Source organism: Medicago sativa, chromosome 4 (genome assembly GCF_051527215.1).
Source record: "Medicago sativa cultivar Bolivia chromosome 4, Bolivia_mono, whole genome shotgun sequence".
NCBI classification, from domain to species: domain Eukaryota; kingdom Viridiplantae; phylum Streptophyta; class Magnoliopsida; order Fabales; family Fabaceae; genus Medicago; species Medicago sativa.
Window position 1 is genome coordinate 80,425,823 of NC_140752.1, and position 23,580 is coordinate 80,449,402.

The window sequence follows — 23,580 nt, forward strand, 5'->3', positions numbered from 1 at the left end:
TAATTTGTACAAAAAACAACTTAATTAATCATAAATTATATGTTGTTTCTATTTGAGGATATTTGTACAAAAAACAACTTAATTAATCATAAATTATATGTTTTTCTATTTGAGGATATTTTTGTCTTTTCAAAAAATAGTAGCATCTCTTTCTCTTCAATTTCTCTCTTCTTTCTCTTATATCAAACAACCCATTAAAACTACTATATTTCTCATCTATTTCTCTTTTCTCAAACTCTCTTACCTATTTCTCTCTTCTCACTTTCTTCTCACAACCAAACTCACCTTAAGGGTACGTTTGGAACCATAGATTGTGGAAGGAAGGGGACCTAAGAGAAAATAAAGTTTTTTAAATTTTGTGCTTCCATCGTTTGGTTTGATTATAACCAAGGAAGGAAAGAAGCTTTCTCATGGATCCCACAACAAAAAACAATCCTCTCCAAATTAGAGAGAAAGGTTGCGGAACGTGTATTTTTATTGAAAAGACACAAAAGCTACCACCTTTTTTTATAATATATATATATATATATATATATATATATATATATATATATATATATATATATATATATATATATATATATATATATATATATATATAGCGCACACATATATTAATTGAGTTTATGATATATAATTGTTTTTTACTAATAATATATAATAGCTATATATCTGTCAGTACCGAAAAGTATTAGGTGTGGCAAATAATTTATATGTATACATTATTGGTATGCTATATAATGTATGCTATATATCATTTTTATGAATGGGTATAAATGTCATTTACAAAATATAGCTTATTCTTTCCTTCCATTTTCTTTTCACTTTCATTATAACCAAACAACCATCAAATCATCTCATTTTCTATTTACTTTCCTCTTATTTTCTTTCCTTTAACAATCTTTCCTCTCACTTTCTTTCCTTTAACTTTCTTTCCTTTAACAATCTTTCCTCTCACTTCCTTTAACCTAGTAGGTATACTCTGTTCGTGTCTAAAAAAATTCTCAGGATCAACATTAGTTTTCACACTAATTAATCTTTCAAAATTCTCCTTAAAATACTTGCTTCCATAAGTTTTAGCAACATCAATTTTTGTTACATTACTTGGATGATTGGCACCAATATCAACATCCCTATAATTGAGGAATGCTTCCCTTGGAGAATTCGAAACATAGGGTGTCATGAATTCATAAAACAATCTTGAAAAATTCACATGACGTTCAATAGCCTCGGGAGATTCTTCTATCCAAGAATTAAAGTATTGAATCATGAACAAGTTCCCTGCTCTATGTGGAAATGGTGTTTCTGATGGCAGTATCTCTTCCATCCTTCCACCGTAAGGATTCCATTGCATCAACAAAGTCTCACCTTCAATCATCAATTTCCATATAGACTCTAAAGCCTCCCTTGGAATCGGTTTCTTCACATAATCTGACTTACCTTTGAAATAAACTGGTTTAGGATCTTTTGGTTCATCCAATAAAGCTTCAAGAGGAGTATCAGTTGGCTTACCATACCAAAAAAAAGTGGAATTAATCCAAGACATTGAAGAGCAATCGCTTTTCTTTAAACCTAATTCAGGGAAACTCTCATTGATCAAAGGTAAAAGTCTTTCAATTGTCCCCAAAAATTGACCAATGAAACTAACTTGCACTACTTTTTCACCCTGTTGACCAATTCGAACAACATTAGGTTGCGCTCTAATAAAAAGATCTTTATGCAATTTTGGTGCAATTAATTGCCATTTGTAAAAAACATCGGTCACATCTTCATTCACATTCCTTTTCACATTAAAAACAGTAACTTCTGGAGTTACTTGAATCAATTTGAGTTTCCATGAAAGAATAACACCAAAACTAGAACCACCACCACCTCTAATAGCCCAAAAAAGATCTTCTCCCATTGATTTTCTATCAAGGATATTACCATTGACATCAACAATTTTTGCGTCAATGGTATTATCAATAGAAAGACCAAATTTTCTCATTAAGTTTCCATACCCAGCACTAGATAATTGGCCACCAGCCCCTACTGAAAAACATACCCCAGATGGGAAAGCAAGAGAGTTATTTTTCATTGCAATCGTATAATAAATCTTACCAAGTATTGCACCTGATTCAACCCATGCAGTTTCTTCTTCTAAATTGACATCAATTGAATTGAGATGAAGCAAGTCAATTATAACATAAGGCACGTCTGATACATATGATAAACCTTCGTAGTCGTGTCCTCCACTTCGAATTCTGATCTGAATGTTGTTACTTTTGGCACATTTAACTGTTACTTGGACATGGGAACTATCCTTTACTGTTATAATTGCCAAAGGTTTTGGTGTTGTTGCTGTTTTGAATCTCTTGTTATGTATTTTCTTGTTGAGGATGGTTAAGAATGAGGTGTTATTTTGAGTGTAAATGATGTCAGAAACATGAGAATTCAAAGATTGAGAATAATTAGAAAAACAAGTGAGAAAATTTTGAATGGGAGATTGTGATGTTGTTGTTGAAATAGACAAGACAATTGTTATGGTTGTCAAGAGAAAAAACAAAATCCTCATAGTTTACGTGGAATAGAACAATGTGGTTTGTATTTGTTGTGCATCTCATTGTGCAACATTGCACTCTAAATATATTGATGCATCCTCTACTTGTTAACTACATAAAGAAAAATGCTATTTAAAGCGAAAAAGTGGCAGGCGAAAGTTTCACGATACACTGTGGCATGTATGCAGCTTACCTATTATCTCATGATTTCCATCTTTTTGTCCCCATCTCCCATGAAATCCGCTCAACACAACTTTCTCATTGGCTTGTTTTTAATTCGGGACAACTGTTGTCGCTATGTATAGCACTTATGCTAAATAAAATCTGAAAATTTACTAAATAAAGTCCAATAAAATAGAAAATAACCAGCCAATATCATTCCCTTTCAGAACCAGTTACCAAAAATTTAAAACAAAATCAAACATTCATAAATAACTTCCAAACGGGGCAGTCCAATTTTAGTATATGCAAATATTATTTTAGATTTTATCTATATCATTTAAGATTTTTTAACTTGTAGCCCTTCCTAAAATTTGATCATTTGAAAATGTTGAGGTACCATGCATAGTCAACAAATTTTTTTTTTAACGATGTGGCTACCTGACTCACTTTTTTCAAAATAATTTAAGTATGAAAAGTCTCGAAGTTTTTAGTAAGATTGTTGAAGGAGTGTATTACGTCTAGTTTTAACTAAAAAAAGAAGTCTTTGAAGAAGTATGAAAAGTAGATTTTTAGTAAGATCCTTGAAATCCTTTAAAAGCTGTATACTTTTAAATATCAAAAGACATTTTTGAAGTGAGGAATCTCAATTGAATACCTTTTGATTCGTCCGATGAGGAACTGATGGAGGCAACGGTGGCGGAAAATGTTCCGGTACGGTGGCAACGTGTCTTCGCGGTGGGACGAAAGGTGCCTGCAGACACTTTAGCACTTCAATGCTCAAGTCGGTATGGAAAATGAGATGGAATGTGTGAAAAGCGTGGGAAAAAGGAATCATACATTTGGGTGAAGCTAAGTCATCCTTGTATAGGCGTGTGTAAGAATAACCATCTCCGTGAGATGCGGCGCATCATCAGGAGGCCGTTGGAGGACACGTGTACGATGTCTGATGCACGTGGGAATGCTTCAGTGGGACGACGTGCATCGTTGTTGGTGTGCTCCCTCAAGCAATGCGCCTTGGTCAGGTGGACTTCTGGGTCCATGTCTCATCATAGGATTGATCTTTGGCAAGTCCAGAACAACTTTAGATTTCGTTGCGTTGAATATCACAAGATTTATTTATGTTTTTTTGTTAAAAAAAAATATTCATTCATTCAAATTGATAGCTTGATCGAATAACAAAATATTTTTTTATAATGAACTAATCTAATACACCCCCTAATCAAGATCCGTTTTGTGAGATTGTTCTAGATTTAATTTTTTTCTTTTCAATAACCCCTTTTAAACTCCACGGTGGCAACAGAACTTATGATTCGGATTAAATCATTAAATTTGAATTTAGATTTATGAATAAAGATGTTTATATGATGCTATATTCATAGTTATATGCATCTATCTATTTGAATACCATATGTACTTTTTAGCCTACACGAGTTTGAATGTGATTCAATTGTCGGATATTGTTATGTTCTTGGTGAGTAAAGTACGTTAGTCTTCTTGTTTTGGTAAATCTGACGAATTTAGATTAAATTGATTTGCTGATATCCGGTTATGATTGTTTACCGATTTAGAATTAGTGAATTCAATACTGTCATCATGTGAATATATGATATTGCATAACAAACTTGGTACGAGATATTGGGTTTTCCTTTTGAATTGGATTCAATTTTTATTTATTTTTTGTATATGAGTTAGAATCCTCTCCAAAATACATCAAATTGAACTGCGTCTCAAAACTCTTTGGAAAATGCTTCGTTATACGGTATCTCTATCAACCTTGCTCACAAAACTACTCCCTCCATTTCAAAATGAGTGTCGTTTTAGGTGTTTACACACATATTAAGAAATGCAATGATTAAAAGAAAAAGAATGGTTATTTTACCAAATTATCCTTATTAACTATTGGTTAGTTTTAAAAGTAATACTTTGGAAGTAGTGTGCAGAGTATTAATTGAAGGGTACAATTGAAAAGAAAAAGTTATTATTGCATTGGAAACTGAAAGTGACATTCATTTTGAAACAATTTTTTTGGCTAAAGCGACACTAATTTTGAAAGGGAGGGAGTAGTTGTTTGTTACATAAAACAAAATCATCATGTCAGGATTTGCCTTTTAATTCATGATCAATCCAATACTTCGCAAAATATTTAAGATATGGATTATATCTTAAAGGGTCTTGTTAAGGAATTAAAAGTAGAAATAAAAGTTATAATTTGCATTGAAAAGAGATAATTTGTTAACTTTTAAAACATAGAATACACAATTTCTAAGGAAATGTTTGCTTTTATAACTCCTTAACCAGTGTCCCGAGGCACCGATTAACATTTCCCTATCTTTTAACTTACAGTTCTGTTTTTTTCTCGGCATTATTTTTTTAATTGGTTTTCCAAAGCAATTTTTTTTTGGGGTACAGAAAACAACGGTTGTTTACTTGTTTATTCAGAACAATTTTGGAATTGAATTTTTTTTTTTTTTTGAAGAATTTTGGAGTTGAATTGTCAATTGAATACTATCACAAAAAAAAAAAAAAATTGACGCATAATCAATTGTGATTTGTTTAGCAATTAAAGGCGATTTGGTTTTAGCTATTTGATTTGATTTGGATATTCTCTGTCTGTGCTTTCAAGAGCATTAGACAACATTCCTTTACTATTTGATTTGGTAACTGAAAGCGAACATCTCAAATAATGGTCGCATATGGTTTTATCTGGCAACGTGGTATAGTCGTATGGCCTGAAATAATTTTTTTTTAAGGAAGGCCTAAATATGTTAATTAGCTTGATATGCGATATCTGATATAATTATTAGGGGTGTGTAGTTATGGCTTTAGTATATTTGTTTTTTAGTTTGTTTAATTAATTATAAAATTACATGCATGTCGTGATTTATTTGTAATCGTGGCTTGAATGTCGTCACATTTATTTATTTTATTTATATTTATGTCAAATAATCGTAAATTGCTCGTGATGATGGGAGGCAACGTCAAACAAGGACGTCAATGAAGTAACTTGACAATCCAACTCAAAGACCGAAGAGTTTTAATTATTTTAGTTTAGTTTCATGCGTTAGATGGTCATACCCATATTACCTAATATTTTACATTTTGCATGATATATAGGTTGTTTGTTTGTATACTTTATATAATTGTTTTATATGTTTTAAGTTGTGAGTGTATATATATTTGTATGTTGTGAGACTTTTGTATGAGATACTTGGTGAGATCAACTAATTAAAATCTTCAAAATACTTATCAAGACTAATGTATCTAAAATGCAAGTTTCACCCATCACAAGGTACATTTTATATGCTAGTAAGAAATGTAAATATTAAGTTGAAATTCTTTCTAAAATCTAGCACTCATCAAGACTAATATCGAATAATGTATGTTTCTCCTACCGTGGGATGCATTTATATACTATTAAGGTGTGATGGGATAATTGTAAAATCCAACTTCTATTTTTTTTGTCTAACTTAACTAATTATAATAAGATAATTTAAGTTTAGAAGCAGGAGTTATGAAACAATTCATATGATGGATTAGAATAAGGAGTTATTCACTCAACTAAATAATATTCGAGAGTTGTATGATACACAATTGGAAGGAGTCCTACCCAAATAACTGAGTTTTGTATAATTAGCCTACCATTGACTTGAAACAAAGTGAAATATTTCAACCCATTAGAAAATCTTTCAATGAAATTTTTTAGGCCCATTAGAAAATCTTCCAACGGAATTTTCTGAATCAAATGTTGAGGGTCATTTGACTTGGATTAACTTCAACGCTTGTATTAATATTACACAGCCTCAAACTAGACATCACACCATGAAAGGATTTTGAGCTAGCATCTCCCTCTTTTAACAAAAGAATATGCACATTTTTCCATTGCATACTACACTAAATTTAGGAAAGAGATAAAACCACGAAAAATTTGGAATGCAAATCCTCGCGTTCAGAATCATCTAATCCCACCTCTTACCTCATTTTATCAAGTTGTAGCAACCGATCCTTAGGCTCTGCAATTTCGTCGTCAATATTGGAGCTATGAGCCGAATTCCGTTCTCTCATACTACACTTGAATGTTCAACTTCTTTAAAACAAAGACACCATATCCTTTGACATCAAAAGACCTCCACTTTTCCCTAAAAAATTCATCGTAGGTTGGAAATTCCTTCCAACATTTTAGCATATGAAATGACTTAGGTCCTTGGTTTTCATCACCAGCAGACAACATAAGAGGGCAATGATTTGACAAGTCACACTGCAAAGCTACTTGAGAACAGTTAAACCAACATGAACTCAGCTCTTTCAACAACAAAAAAAACCTATCCGACCACTCATAGACAACTCATCTCTGCTATACAAAGTGAAACGTCTCCCATTCAATGATAAATCCACCAAATGAGAGTCTTCACTAAATGAGTTAAAGAAATCAACATTATCTACCATCGACACCGTCCTTCTACTTCTTATTTCTTTCTCCAAATAAACCGAGTTAAAATCCCATCAAACACACCAATTAGAGTTGCCCTGATTAAGAATGAAGCTACTTAATTTTTTCCACAGAGCCTTTTTCTCCCTCACATCACAAGGTGCATACATATTAGCCAGCAGTAAAGGAAAATGATATCTCTTGAACCTAACATCAATTACAAGAACATATTCAAAGATACTCGAAACACCTACCGTCACTGCCTCAGATCGTAAGAATACCTCCAACAGCTCCCACTGAGGGCCTAATCAACAAAGTTAAAATTATTGGAACTCCAAAGTAATGCACCGATAAAATCATCAATCCTTTCTAACTTTGTCTCTTGAATACACTCAATATCTGGCATTTTTCCTCTAATCAAGCTTAAGACCTCATTTTTCTTAGCCACTCCCCCAACCCTCTAACATTATAATAAATAATCTTCATTGCGAACATCCAACACCCACAAGAAAACTAATCCACCAGCTCTAATTAACCACCATATGACCCTCTTCCACATGGGCATCCAACTTCCTCCCCTTCCTTCAACCTAAAAAATTTCTTTAGTAATTAAATTCTTGTATCTTCCTTGTAGTTAACTCCAATTGCCTTACCTAACCCCTACAAATCATCAACAAAAACTTCAGCTTTATCATGTAATATAACCCGGTTATTCCAGTCACTAGAAATATCATAAAGGCCAAAACTTACTTTATTATAGGGGTTACCCACATCGTCCAACCCTTGTTCGATTCCTTAAGCATAATTTTTATTTCTAATAGTGATAGCCTAGAAGTCTTGAAAGGAAAAACAACAACATTATGAAACCTTCTACGAGCATTTTTGTCAAAAAAATGAGCTATCGCATAAAGTTCTCTTCAAGCTTAAACACAAACTCTTTCGACTAACACCATTGGCCTCCTTCACAATTTTCCCATCTCCTAACTCAAAGAGTAAAGGCATATTTTCTTTAAGAAGAGGGAAGAGAACAATTCAACCCACATCGGTACGACCCAAAGGAAGGGAAGAAAAACAATTCAAACCAACTTTCCTTATATTGACTCCTGAACCAATGGCATGAAGAGAAAAAGTTTTAAAAACCTTGTGTCAACCCACTAGTAACTGGTCTAACATATCAGACTTCCACCCCATATCATTAGTACAAGAGAAATTTCCATTGCTCGTCGACACTAACAATCCAACCTCCACAACCCCACAAGAGCTTACATATTGCTGACCCACTAGCGCCACATTTCTACTACCGCTAGACTCAATTGCACCCACCGATGTTTGCAAGTCAACCTCGTTACCCTCCTTTCATACACCAACGCAAACATGAACCAGCCAATATTTTTCTCAGGCAAAACCACCTCCATACCATCACCATTAGAGATATCCTTCACATTGGTCCTCACTTCATTTTGAACAAAACTACCAAAAGGCTGAGAATGGAGAATTGAGTGAACTTTATTATTATTACTATCAAAACCAACGTTATTCCCATTTGCATGCAGCATGGACTGATATTCCGCATGTTCCCACTTTGTCGAATCATCATTCAACTCCTTAACAACGAAAGCTACCTTACTACCATCAATGTCCAAAACCACAGAAACATAAGACCCATTATCAGACTCTGTGTCAGTAATAATATGGCTTACAAATATCACAAGCAATTTGAAACCATGTTCGGAGTTTGAAAATAAATTCTTGCAAAATCAAGACAAGACTTGTTCGCCATATACATGAATCGATCAACAAGATACACCCGTAACTGAAAGAATCTTGTTAAACAAAATCCTTGTACCAGACGTGAATAGGAACCCCGTACATACCCAACCAAACTATTATCTTCGAGTTAGAAACCTTTGGGTGGCACTCCGACAGATTTTCAAAGAATAGACTGAAAAAGATAATTGCATCATTTTGAGAATAAAGAAACACCTTCTTTCCCCCAACAGCGTTGCTGCATTGATGAGATCATAGAAAATCATCCTTAACCTCTCCAACTTTCCCTTTTTGTGCCCATTGCACATCTGACATAGATGCATTATGCACACTAACCCTGTTGGAAGAGGAGAAGGTTATATTGAGAACTTTGTGAGGAATTTAGGTGGAGAGAATATTTGAGAGAAGAACTATTTTATTACTTAGAGAGGGTACTTTGATTCTTATTTGCTTGCTTTAGAAATGACAAGCTCTCTCCTTTTTATAGTCTCATCTCTAAGGGAGAGTTCTAGACACATCCTATGATAACTCTCTACACACTTCAATAGAAAGTTCTACACACTTCAAGAGAGAGTTCTACACACTTCTCTCAACTACATACATGAGAGTTCTACACACTTCTCTCAATGATATTTCTACCAACCTAGTTCTACATGACTCTAGAACTTTCTAGGGGCTACACCATTTATTATCTAATTGGGCCTAACACTTGATTAGTCCAATGGACCAAATCAAGTTTATTATCCAACAAACCCTCTCCCCTCTTCATTCACACGTGCAGTAACCGGTTTTGAACAGCCGTGTGACCGATCACCTTCTTTAAGTTATGGAATTTATACTTTAACCATAGATTAAGTTTATGCAATTTATGCCTTGATAACTTTAAGTTGTATGCGATTTATACTCACTGTGCAATTTATATAGTGATGGGGTGACTAGAGGTAGCATTCTCCATCACTTTTTTCTTAAACCGATTATACTTTTCATATCGGGGTGTATTTTTAATTACTTAGAATTTTTTTAATGGAAAATTACTCAGCATGTCATTTTTTCATATACAGAGATATTTGACTCAATTGTTGCTTTTATTAACTCTGCAGATTAATTAATCACAAAATATAAGATTGAAGATAACATAAAGTAGACGGTGGTTTTGCTGTAAAGAAGAAAAAAAAACAAGAAACCTCGACCAAAATGGGGCGTCTAGAAAGAATATACATGACACACATAGATTTGGATTCTCTGCCTTTCAAAGTGGAAGTGACATTTTCACAATAAATGTACAATGCAGAAATAATTCAGTTGAGCTTCTGCTCAATGTCAATTTTAACATTCAACATGTTTATTCAATTTTTAGGGCCTTTAGCTTTTATGAAATGGGGAAGAAGAAATGGAGATTAAAATACCTTAACAAATCTTAAGAAAAAAAATATTAATTTGAAGATTATTAGGTTTGTAGAGGATGAAGATGATGAAGAAGAAGGCAGTGGCGGAGTCAGACAAAAAAGTTTGGGATGGCCGCCAAACACAAAATTGTTCTGGACCAGATGAAAAAATTATAACTTCATATTCAATATCGTCGGTCTTCCTCTTAAAAAATGAATTATTTTTGGATGTTGCAAAGAAACAAATTTATAAAAATAATATAATCTGTGCTAAGAAATAAGAAATAATTGACAAATAAGAAATAGAGAATCCTATTTTACCCACAAAAAAAAAAAAATTAGAGAATCCTATTCAAGTGAACCACTAAATATATGAGATACATTGGTTAATTACTTATCCAGTCATTTTGCAGCTTGAATAAGACCATTTCAACAGTAGAAGAAAGACAATTGCATGAACAATGTAAAGAGTAGACACTAACAAAACCATTGTGCATAAACGATTCAACAGCATAATAACAAAAAATAACAATTTGCTCAGTTTCAATTTCAACCAATATATATTCACAATTTCAATTGAATATATATTGAATGGTATATAGGAGAGTTTAGAATAATTGCTGGAACACCAAATAACATAAACCATTCAACAACATAATCCCAAAACTTTTTTTTTTGTTTTCATTTTCACATGCCATAATGTAACAAAAATTTAATTTCTTCAGTTTCAATTTCAACTTATGTATCTTCACAGGTTCAATTTCAGTTTATATTTCCCTTCCCTTTTCCTTTTTATTTTGATTAGGGTTATGGGAAAAATTGAAGTTTGAAACCAAATCAAATTCATTAACAAATAAAAGGAATTTGAAGTAGTATCATTATAAATCATATGAAGAATGAAAGATACCCTTACAGTTACTCATTTAGGGTTTGTGGAGAGATTGAGACAAATGAAGAATCAAAGATTAGAGATCGATGCAGAGACTGAGAGAGGAGATGGAGAATTCGAGTTCTACAAGATGGAAGCATTGCCGGTCGCGGCGTGCTTGACGGCTGGTGATGGAGGTTCACCATTCTCTCCATTCCCAAGAGGAGAAGATACGCGCAGGAGAAGAAAAATACAGTGACATGTTTGTAATAATCAACTTAATTCAAGGGCAATATAGTAATTTCCATAAATTAATGGGTAGGCCATGGCCAACCCATGTCCTCACGTGGCTCCGCCACTGGAAGAAGGGATGAAAATGGTTGTGTTTCTAGATTTGTTTTCTTTTCTTAACTTATGTTTGTAGGGGGAAAGAAATTCAAGCAAATTGATCCCTTCCAAAGGCAGAGAGACTAAATCGACAAATTTCATATAATTTAGGCACCATTTATTATAATTACATAATTTAAGGGTTGAATTGGAGACAATTTTAATTTAAAGATTAAATTGGAGTTTTATTAAAAAAGAACTTTAAAATGTTGATTCAAATATTTCAAAAAAAAAAAAACCATGATACAGTGTACCACATCAAGGATTTTGCATGGCCAGATTCCATGAATGACCAAAAGTTGGAGAATCTCAAAGCAATGGATTTTGGTTCTTGCAATATGCATAAAAATGCTTTTTTATAGATTCTCCAACTTTTGGTCATTCATGGAATACATGGATTCTCCAAATAAATCATTTTAATACATGGATTCTCCAACTATATTAGCAAATCATTTTAATACATGGATTCTCAAACTAATATATTAGCAAATCATTTTAATACATGGATTCTCAAAATAAAAAGCAAATCATTTTAATACATGGATTCTCCAACTATATTAGCAAAAAAGCAATCAAAATAAATTTTCCGCAGCAACATAACTATGACTTCTCAAAGCAATTTCGCAACAAATCTACAGCAATAAAACTGAGGACATTTCATAGCAATTTCGCAGCAAATCTATAGCAAAATTTTAAAATTAGAATATACCAAATTTAATGCCTATCCATAACCAATCCTAAACAAATACATAAATTTGAAACTATAGATCACCTTTTGCGGCTATTTCAAATTAATTTCAGAAGACATGTTTTAGTAAAGTCAGAGAGATAAAGTTTTCAGAGGTAAAACACAAATAAAAACTATTATCAATGCTCTAATACATAGTAACCTCGAGAAGACATTGCCATTAGCTACTCCCATGCAGAGCACTTTCTTAAGCTAGAATTTGACCATAGCATCAGTCCTATTGACCTTAGTCTCAAGATATTATTCGTTGGAACCAAGACTAGGGAACTTCCTTGAAAATTCATGCAGAATATCCAAATCAGCCTAAGCAATAATTGAAATTGAAATAGAACATGTTACAGAAACTCCTTCAAAAAAAGGCAGGTGATAAAGTACGAAACAAGTACAAATAATATCATGCAATAGTGCAAAAGGACAAGAGTGGACGTATATCATGTATGGATAAAATCTTGAAACATTATAAATTTCTTTTAGCAACATATATTAATCTGAGCCAAATTTGAAATTGAGAAGGATTGGAAGGTGTGTACCTCATAACCTAACCATTTGGCTCAGGAATCTCCATAGAGAGAGTCTAGCTCATCAGTGTAAACTTGGTTACCTGAATCTCCTCAAATGGTCCACTTGCATCGCCTCTAAAATAAAAGGATCAGCTTGCAACTGTTCAATTTGATTATGCATTTTCTGCACTTCAGCGGCCACTTGATCACAATTAATCTGAACAAAACCATATTTCAAAACAGAATGAAGCACTTGTTAAAAGTGACAGCACGCAAGATAGAAGAAACATTTGTTAATATTTACACTAATAAAGAAGAATTATTTAATCAACAATCAATAATACTACAATATGACATATCTAACTATCGATCAATAATATTAAATTAAATAAAGAACTATTTACACTAAACAACAATCAATAATAATACAGCATTGCATCTAACTATCAATCAATAATATATATATGATGTTAATATAACTTTAGTTAATTACCTCCATCTTATCAGAGTTTACTAAGTCACATTTCCTTCCTCTGCTACACAAGCTTCACACACCAAATTTGTTTTTGCATACACGTACTTTAGGTGACCCCAAACCAAACTCTTTATTTGTATAGATATCACCTTTTCGGTCACATGCTCTATCATCTAAATAAAACTAAAATCTGTCAATTACACTCGGTCAATTCAAGTTACACTCAGTCAATTACAAAAGTAAAATCTATCAAATGCATACCTTGTGTTTGATTCTATAATCTATCAAATTACACTCAGTAGCTGTAATTTCATTTGTCGCTTCTGCATCAGGCCTACACATTGTGTTCTACAATATGATAAATTAGCTAAAATTATCAACTGCTGATGCGGATGTAAAAACATCCCTATAATCTATAATCTATAAATTAACATTCAGACATTCGCAAAAAACACAAGGCATAGAGGCAATATATTAAAATGATTCATTAAGAGAATAAGAATTTGAGGCTCACGGCTTCTGTAATACACTGTGTGTGGTTCTGAATGGTGTCTCGGCCAAACATTGGTCCACAGTCAATGCACGAAAGCTACATCGCGTAAACAACAGAAAAATTAAGCATCGTTTAATTAATTAATATGTGAAATGAACATGAATTGAATAAGAACGAACCTTGTTGGCGGAGCAAGATCAGAAGTAATTGGGTAACTTAGGTTTTTTGAGGTTGTATCCACAATCTTCACATTGAAACCAAACCATAGTCTTAGTTTTAAAGTTGCTCTAATATGCACAGTGAAGCAGAACGATGGCTCTGTTCTGCAACTGGCGTTAACCTAAAACAACAGAATAAGATACAATCAAGGAGACGACTTTAATTAATTAGGAAAATCAAGCATATAACTACCAGTCACATTTTAAAAAAGCCTCCAGAGTTACATTTCAAAGTCTTAACTGCAGACCAAATTATGAATCAATAGGTACAAATTTAACAGACCCTGATAAGATACACCACCCTCATTAAAAACCAGACTCTGAATATATAAGCAAAGATATTGAGACTACTAATAGTATACCTAACAATAGTTTCTGCCCATTCCTGCGCAAACTACAATAACACCAAATATCAGATGTCAAATCCACTAGCTTATCATCCATCTGCTATCCCCTACTTTATGCCACTCAAAGCCTAATATAACCAAAATATAGAAATTAAAATAAAAGATAATTATTCTAATAAGCTGTACTTACTTAACAAAGAATGAGAACCCCCTTCTTTTTTTCTTGACAGGCCTCAAACTCGTAACTGACAAGAAATCATTATAAGTTAGCAAACAAATTAACGAGTATTAGCAGCATACCTATTGACAACAAAAAGTAATGCTTTGCATCCTCCTGGGTTTGTGCTGCAACAAAGGCTAGTGGAATTACAAAATGGAGCGATGCCTTCTCATGCACATGCCACCCAAAAAGAAAACCACAGGTATACACATGTGATATCCATCTAGTAATCATTTGTGGCTGTGTGGATTCTTCCAAGCCTTGAAAAGACAAGGAGATAAGGCAAACAGAACCATTATAAATGTCACGGATGGAGTGATCTGCATATTAGTTTACAAGAAAGTGAATATTTTGATGAAACTTTTAAATGACAAAAGCGAAGTGGTAAAACTAAACAGACATTGACCAGTTATCAAGTTCGTTTGCGGACGTCATGGTGCATGATTACAAACTTGAAGTGATATAAATATAACAACGATGGATTCATCTAAAAATCATATTTAATCTATTTATCCAATCAGGGCAAAAATTCACTTACAATTTCGTGCTAAATCTAGATAAGGGATCAAAGCTGGATTATCTTGATACATGTGTACTATGACAGACAAAGAACCATGACCTATGTGGAAATGGTGCTCCTGAAATGGTAAAACCATAATCAATATTCACAATGAAGTATGTAGCACCAAAATCAACAAAAAAAGGTATACAAACAAATATGAAATCAACACTATCTTCCTCTTAAATCTTACAGAAAGAAGCTGCTTGAGAAATTCTACTCTCTTCCCCTAAACTCTTGCAACAAGAAGAATCAACACTGTCCTGAAACCTAAAACAGAAAATTCTATAAAATCAAAAAATTCAATAAACATACACATTAATATATCACTATCAAACAGTATAATAAACTGAAACCAAGCTTAAATCAAATAACCTAGAGTACCTATTTGAAGTTGAATCTACATGCTCGATCAATGAAGCCTAAACATGCTCAAACAGTCCAATACATGCTGGAGCAGTGCATACGATACATGCTAGAAATATCGAATTTCAGAATCAGTGATCAAAGTTAAGAATCAACTTGTAATTAAATCAGAAATATCAAATCTAAACAAGCACAATATCGAATCAGAAAATCAAAACCCTAATGTGTTCAAAACCAGAAAAATTGAATTGAAATTAAGAAAAATAGATCCAGAGGAACTACATACCGCTGATTTGTGAGATTTAGAGGGAATTGCGAGAGATTCAAAAGGGAATGCGCGACTTCAGAATGGAGAATGATTCAGAATCGATTTTGGAATCACGAATCGATTTTGAGAAAACTTGGATCAGGAATGGAATTCAGAATCGATCAATCAACCAATAAACATGTGAAGAATCAATCGATTGAGAGTGAAGAGGATTCCATTCGAGCGTTTGGTGCAGATGAGAGTGAAGGGAGAATGATGAATCGCGGAAGAGAAAGAGGTTAGAGAAGAGTTTGTATCGCACGCGCGAGAGAGAAAGATGTGTGTTTCGGCGTTTTTTGTTTTTTGAGGAAAAAAAAGAAAATAGTAAATTTTCAACGTGTGACTTATCAAAAATAAATTAAAATTAAATAGTTAGAGACTGCGTATCCAAATGGTAGTCAATTGATCTAACATTAACTACCAATTCAGTTTATAGCAAATTTCCATAGCAAATCTAGTTTTTTCTTGTAGTGAAAATTTAAAAAAAACACAATCTTAAAACTTATTAATAAATCCAACAGATTTAGAAAATCAATCTCATTATATTTCTTTTCAAAATCGATTTCCAAAAACTTAAAATCAAATCAAGTATATTCATAAACTTGATAGCAAAGTGCAACTTAGTTGGTTAAACACTTTATCTACACCCAAAGGATTGTGGATTCAAGTTATGATGGTTAAAGTGAAGAACATTATTTATCCTCTTAAATAAACATATTCATTACATAATTTTTTACTTACTGATAAGCTCGTATATCGTAGGATTTTAAGAGGGTTTTTACTCTCTTTTTAAATACTCATAAGCTCTTATTTAGGATTTGAATCTCACTTACCCTTATTTATTACTCATATTTGCGAAATTGATCTAGATCAGATAAATAAATATTGCATACTGGTGAAATTTGAAAAAGGAATATAAAAAAAAGTAAAAGAAAAAACCGACTTTGGTAAAAGAAAGAGCATTGTGCAGAGAGGTCAAACTGAACAGCCTCATCATGGTCCCTTGACAGACAAGCAAGATGACATTCCCACTAAGATAGATACTGAGCCATATAGCTCCTCATGATAACACATCTACCTTAGTATCACAAGAAGTTTGCCTGAATTCAGAAGCAGAAACTACACCTCCAGTTCTGTCACATAATATGAATGTTATGCCTGCAGCTGATACTCAGAGAGAGGGTATCCAAGGTGTTGGTGCTAACACTAAGGAAAGGAAGTAGTAGTGAACCTTTGTGCTCGCATTGACCTGGGTTCTAAGGGTAGCCATTCTATCTTCGTATGGAAGCAAGATGATTAGGTTGACCAAATTCTTGAGCTTCATAACACTTTTGATGTTCTGGATGTTGAGAATATTAAGCAAGATGGGGAGGCTTTAATTACCTGAAGTATCAGATAATTTGGATGTTCCCTATGGTATGGAGGTAGCTGCCAGGAACACCTCCAAATCTATCCTAGATGAGGGTGTTTCATCAGTAATCCCCAATTCTCTAGAGCCACCTACTTCTGAGCAAGCAAGGCCCTATGAGATTATGTGTTGCTCAACTGATAAGTAGTTGAAGATGAATTATGGGAGGCATTCATTCCCCCGTCATTCATATAGCTTCTGACACGCAAGTGTTGGATCCTGCTCTAGTAGAACAATGGGCCGGCTCGCAAGTTTTACCTCCTACCTATATGGATTCTTTTGGTTTGGATAACACACTCATGTCTAGTGCTACGCCTCAACCTATCACCACTTACCACACCTCTCTTTCAGCAGACAAGCTTCCTGTTTTGGAATCTGTCAACACACCAGTGCATACTGCAGTTGTTTGTTCTGCTAAAGCTCAGAAAAGTGTGGACATTTTACAAAAGTTTTGGGGGGATTATACCAATAAGGAGCATGAGTCTAGCCTTTTCTATCCATCAGTTGCTAGAAAGAAGGAAGAAAAGTAAAAGAGGCAGAAAAATAGACAAGCTTCACCAAAAAGCACAAGTAGTGAGCACATACAAACTCGTTTCAAAAAGGGTGTAATCAAAAGCAATCCCAAATATTTGTGATTAAAGGATTAGAAAGGTTTAATACTCAAATATACTGCATAACTTCCACTATGTCTGATTAGATTTCTTTAGGGGTTTGTGCAGCCTTTTGCTTATCATGGCAGACTTCTCTTTGTTTTTCTTGCTAAAGGATAGCCTTAGGCTTCCTTTCTTTCTTTTGTGTAATCAGATTCAGGCCATAATCCTGGTTTGCAATTTATTTTCATTGCTTTGATAAAAATAAAAAAATTAATGTATAAACAAAAGCAAAAAGGTATAGGGATCTAAAGATATCACACAAAAAAAAAACTTGTTTGTTTTGATTGCATGTGTTAATTACAATATATGAACATACTCCCTCCGGTCCTATTTACAAGAGAAAGTTGACTTTTTAGATACATTGAATAATGTATGTATCTAGTCAAGAACCTAAACCAAATACATAAATTATTTAATGTATCTAAAAAGTAAATTGTCTCTTGTAAATAGGACCGGAGGGAGTAGTATTTATAGTGTTTCTATTTTTTTTATTAGTCAAATGACGCGACCTTCAATAAATGATAACTCCCTTGTTACATCAGAGTTCCCCACATTCGGCTTCAGTCTCCTCTCTTTAACATGATTAGTTGACAAAGTCGTTTTATCTGTATCTCCATTGGCAATCATGTCTTCAAGAGCTGTCAAAACGGGCTACCCGACCCGCGACGGACCGGCCCATGACGGGATCGAGCTTTTTCGGGTCGGGCCAAAAAGACCCGGAAGATAAACGGGCTCACAAATATTTGTCCAAGCCCGACCCTTTGTGGGCTACGGGCTTTCGGGCCAGCCCGGTTACTTAATATTATTTTTCTTATAGTAAGTAATAACAAATTATAAGAATTTTGCTCTAAAAATATTCACACCCAGGAATCACCAACTTCATCGAGTATTTAGTACGTGTTTGATTGCACGTTCTCCAACTCACGGTGCCAAGTCAAAACGTGATTTGACATTCTTGAATGTGTTAAAATTTGATTTTAGAAATCATTTCTAATGTCCAAACTCAAACAGTAGCTTCTATAGTAGTACATGTCTATAAATTGAGTTTGCTAGTTTGGCTTGACTGCTTCCCCAACTACCCTTGCTAGTTAATATTTTTACTTAGATATGTCCAAACATCAATCACATTAATCAACTCACTTTTAAATAAAATCAATTCTCCCTCAAAAAAAAAATCAATTCATTCAAAAAATAATTACAAATTAAACGGGCTACCCACGGCCCGATCGGGCTAGCCCGCGACGGGCTCGGGCTTAAAAGGCTCGGTTTTAAACGGGCCTAAATTTTTGTGTTCAAGCCCTACATTTTTTTGGGCTGCCCGACCCGTTTTGACAGCTCTGGACTTCCCCATGTTTTAGTAAAAAAAAAATAAAATTTGAATTTTGAACCATATTGCACGTTTTTGACTTAATATAATTCTCTCCATTTTAAAATTTTATTTAGTATTATCATTGGAAAGGATCGATTACATGTTCGATATTGAGGATTTTATATTCTAAAAAGATTTTTAACAAAACAAAAGTTAGAGTGAAAAACATCACATGATGACTATGACATTTCCAACTCTGTTTTCATTTCAAAACCACCACCTATCTTTTGAAGAACCCTAATGATTTTACTAAAATAAAATCAAAATAGAAAACTTTCATCTTGGGGAACTAGGCAAAAACCAAGGAATAAGTTTTATATTTGACATTTAGGTGTTTTTATTGAATGAAATAACTTATTTAATACTTTATGTTACATTTTTAAATTCATGTTTTTTGGAGAATTTTTAAAATTCATGTTAAACCTCCTCAATATACAGGGAATAAAAATGCAATCAAATTTATTAGTTACAAACCCTTTTTTTACACAAATATATTATATATTATTTTTTTTTGAAGGAAAATATATTATATATTATTTGTTTGTTAAAAAAAAAATTAAAGCGTGGTTAACTGTATTTATATATTGTAACCAAAAAAAACTGTATTTATATATTATTTTCATTTCCATTCAATGCAATTTCTACATTCAAAATTTAGCAACTGTTTAGTAAAAAATCTGAAAAGGTGTTGACTAAATTTATATATTCTTTTCATTTCATTTTAATGCAGTTTAGTAAACAATCTGAAAAGGTGTTGACTACATTTATATATTCTTTCCATTTCTTTTTAATGCAGTTTCTCCATGATACAAATTTAGCAAGTGTACTAACTTATATCGACGTAATAAAATAATTCGTATCCACAGGGACTGTTATGATTTCGACTAAGCAAGAATGTAATTGTTAAGACGTGTAAATCGGGGTTTTTGCCCTAGGCAGTTGGTTTGATTGCAATGATAATTCGAAACAACAAAGAAAGTAACTTTGGTTTAAAAACAATTTAGAGAGATGATTAGGTCATTCGATTCATCTGCGTTTCACTTACGAGCAACCTGATTCTTATGCTTATGAATATTACAAAGTCAACGACGAACTAACAAAGTGACTTAGGTCAATCCCTTGATCCTAAGTCCGCTTATCTAATCATAATTCCCTAATTCCTTAGGTGAACCTATAATCATCAAAGGCTATGAATTCCGTTAATCCAATTATCACAACCTAACAATTCTCTATCCATAGATCATCCGTTAGATTGAACAGCATAACTATGTCTGAGTTACAAGCTATTGTCAGTAGTCAAGTAAACCCTAAGATCAATTATATAGTGTCAATATCATAAAAGCATTAAGCACAAGATATACTGAATAAACTAGATTAATATTCATAAAACGATAAGAGTTTCAGGTTACAATTGGTGCAAGCTAGTACAGAATCATCTATTGACCTAATCAAAATGGATCTAGCTACTCATGATCAAAACACAAATAACCAAGTACAAAAGAGAAATCATTACATGAAAATTGATGACCGGCTATGAGTTTTTGGTGGTATTCCACCGTTTTCTCAGTTATCCAGCTCCAAAAGTACGATTCCTCCTCTAAAATTGCGAACCCTTGCTCCATAAATCGACTCCCCTTTTATAGATAAGTTTCCAGAAACGCGTAAATCGTACTCCGATGCTGCAGATCGGAGCACGATGGATCATTCAAGTCAGATTTAATGCCAGGAGCGTTGTCAAATCGTAGCCCGATTGCATGAAATCGTACTCCGATTTTTTACGAGACAACATGTCTCAAATCATCACCCAAATCGTAGCCCGATGTAACCAAATCGGAGTACGATTTCCTTCATCTTCAGAATTACAAAAGAGTCCTTTTTCAGCTTCAAATTCATGTCAAAACACCTGAACTCAACTAAATTTACATAAAAACTGAGCTAAAAATAGTGTATGACCTAGTGTCATCACAACCCCAAACTTGCATCATTACTTGTCCTCAAGGAATAAACTTTAAAAATTGAAAATCAACAGTAATATAGCATTTACCTCCACAATGGCAGTGTCAAAAGTTCATCTTCTTGCTAGCAATTAGTGGGCTAACATGCTTGCCAACCATCATCCCACAACTTCACACAACAAATTGAATACAGGGTGCACACAGTCGACATACTAATACTATATTGCCAAAATTTGAAAACCTTCTAAACATCAATCAAAGTTGCATCACATTCCACACTTTTAAGGACTTTCAAGGTGTAACGGGGCCAGGGTTAATAAGGTGGGATAATTTGGGAAGTAGGTTAAAATAAAAACTTTGGAGTTATGCTACTTCTTGAATGAGAACACCCCACAAATTGGAACCACATAAACATTTGGGAATTTAGAGAACACCATGAAGCTCTTAGATCACTTATAATTACAAAGTCTCTATTTATTATATAATATTTTTTTTTTTTGTAAGTTGATTTTTCTGTACTTCAACTTGATTTTCATTCATATTATTATTTTATATTTTTTTTAGAGACATAGTGATCTTCCAAAAGAGTATAAAATTTTGTACTCTAAACCCCCTACCCCAAACTTAGAAAGTTGCTATCCCATGAGCAACCCCGAACTTATATTTCTACCAACATATAACAGTGCATAACTCCAACAAGAAACGGGTTCAACATCCTAAGGCTCTAGGCATATAACATGGTTTGTCACCGAAACAAAGGGGTCTAACCTATTGGCTCAAAGTTGGCTTAAAAATGGAAAAATTCAATGCAAAGGGTAGGCTTCAAAGGCTCAGGGTACAAGCACTTTGCCTTAGTGTGTTATGAGATGCAACCAATTGACATAAAGAAAGTCCGCAAATCCTAGAAATAGCATAGCATGGAACACTCATATTTGTGAAAATTGAAAAATAAGAATTTGGCTTATGAACTTACAAGTTGAGGTTTATGGAAGTTGTGACCATTTACACTGCCGTACACTTCACCGTTGACACTTGTGCAAGCTCTACCTCCTTTGAACCTTTGACACACCAATGAGGAACCACATGCTACAAAACTGGTAAACTTCAAAATCAAAGAAAATTCATCAATAACAAATTCCGATGCAATTACAAAACAAGGGGAATGTCAAATTATAAAGACACTAGCAGCAATCACACATGAGTTTTTATTATACAAAGTACTAAATCAAAAACAGAAATAAAGACTACACTACTGAAATGACAAGTGAGGATCACTCATCATGCTGTCCTGGCTGTCCATCCTGAGGAAAGAAATCTGACTGTGATGGCACATCAGCTAAGTCAATCTCAATGTCCATACTTTCACCATAGTCGTAGTCTTCCTCAATGTCTTTCTCCCTCTGCTGAGCTCTCTCCCTAGTCACCCGGAAATAATTCTGCATGTTAGCTCGAGAACCAAACCTCTCATAAGAGTAACCCGGCTTCCTCTTGTACTGAATCTGCATTGCTGCGAACTGCTCTGAGAAACGCGGGGGCTCAATCAGCATCTGTGAGGATGCTTCATCCATCCAATTCGCCGAGGTATAGATGTATTCAGCCAACGCCGGATGCATAGGCGGATATTCAGCTTCTGGTGGTGCCTGGTGCTGCTGGTGGGGCGCCTCTGGTGGTGCTTGGCCTTGCTGGTGGGGTGCTCTTGCGACTTTCTTCTCCAACCTCGCCATTGTAGACTCGGTGATGGGCACTTGAGACTTGAGAATCACATCTCCCGGTTCTGGTAACACACCAGCTTTTTCACACAACAGATTGATTAAACAACAATGACCCAAAGCAGTGTTTTTGTGGACCATCTCATGAATGTTGTAGGCTATCAGCTTCCCTACGTCCATCTGCTCTTGTTCAGAAAACAGCACCAACAGGATAAAAGCACGAGACAATATCATCTCCGCGGCAGCAGAAGTACTCACAATTGTGGATAGGATGAACGACGCCCAGGCCCTCGGTATTGGTAGCAAATCAGCGGTGTCAATTCTTTGAGGGTTGTTGGTTGGGTGCTTCCTTACCCAACCCTTTCCTTCTTTCATCAATCCTACAAGTAAATTATCCCACGCCTCTTGACCACGGGGCCAATTTCCCGAAAGTCTTCTCCTTTCAACATCACATACAGCAGGTACCAGTAGCCCTAAGATACGGTTAATTGCGTGGGGGCTAAAATCAATGACCTTACCTCGAACTTTACTCACATAACTCCCAGCTTTCTCACAAACAGCATTTGCGAAAAACTCCATGGCTATTGATTTGTTGCTTGTTTTATCCACCATGGCGTTCAAACTTTCCCATCCTTTCTCTCTCAATGTCCTATCAAACGTGTTATACCCAGTAAGCTTCGTAAGATCAAATGCTCTCTCACCAGTGAAGTCTAACGTC

At 34.1% G+C, this 23,580-nt stretch overlaps 1 long non-coding RNA gene and 1 pseudogene across 1 annotated transcript; both read right to left on the minus strand.

The window, feature by feature from the left end:
• Window positions 1-752: 752 nt before the first annotated feature.
• LOC146932455 (berberine bridge enzyme-like 17 pseudogene) lies at window positions 753-2,724 on the minus strand (annotated as a pseudogene).
• A 10,011-nt stretch (window positions 2,725-12,735) lies between these two features.
• On the minus strand, window positions 12,736-14,422 carry LOC146932456 (uncharacterized). The gene is made up of 6 exons (XR_015008397.1): window positions 14,332-14,422; window positions 13,931-14,091; window positions 13,773-13,847; window positions 13,520-13,606; window positions 13,277-13,431; window positions 12,736-13,000 (listed from the first exon to the last, which is right to left on the minus strand). It is a non-coding gene; the product is annotated as an uncharacterized LOC146932456 (long non-coding RNA).
• Between the last annotated feature and the right edge of the window lie 9,158 nt (window positions 14,423-23,580).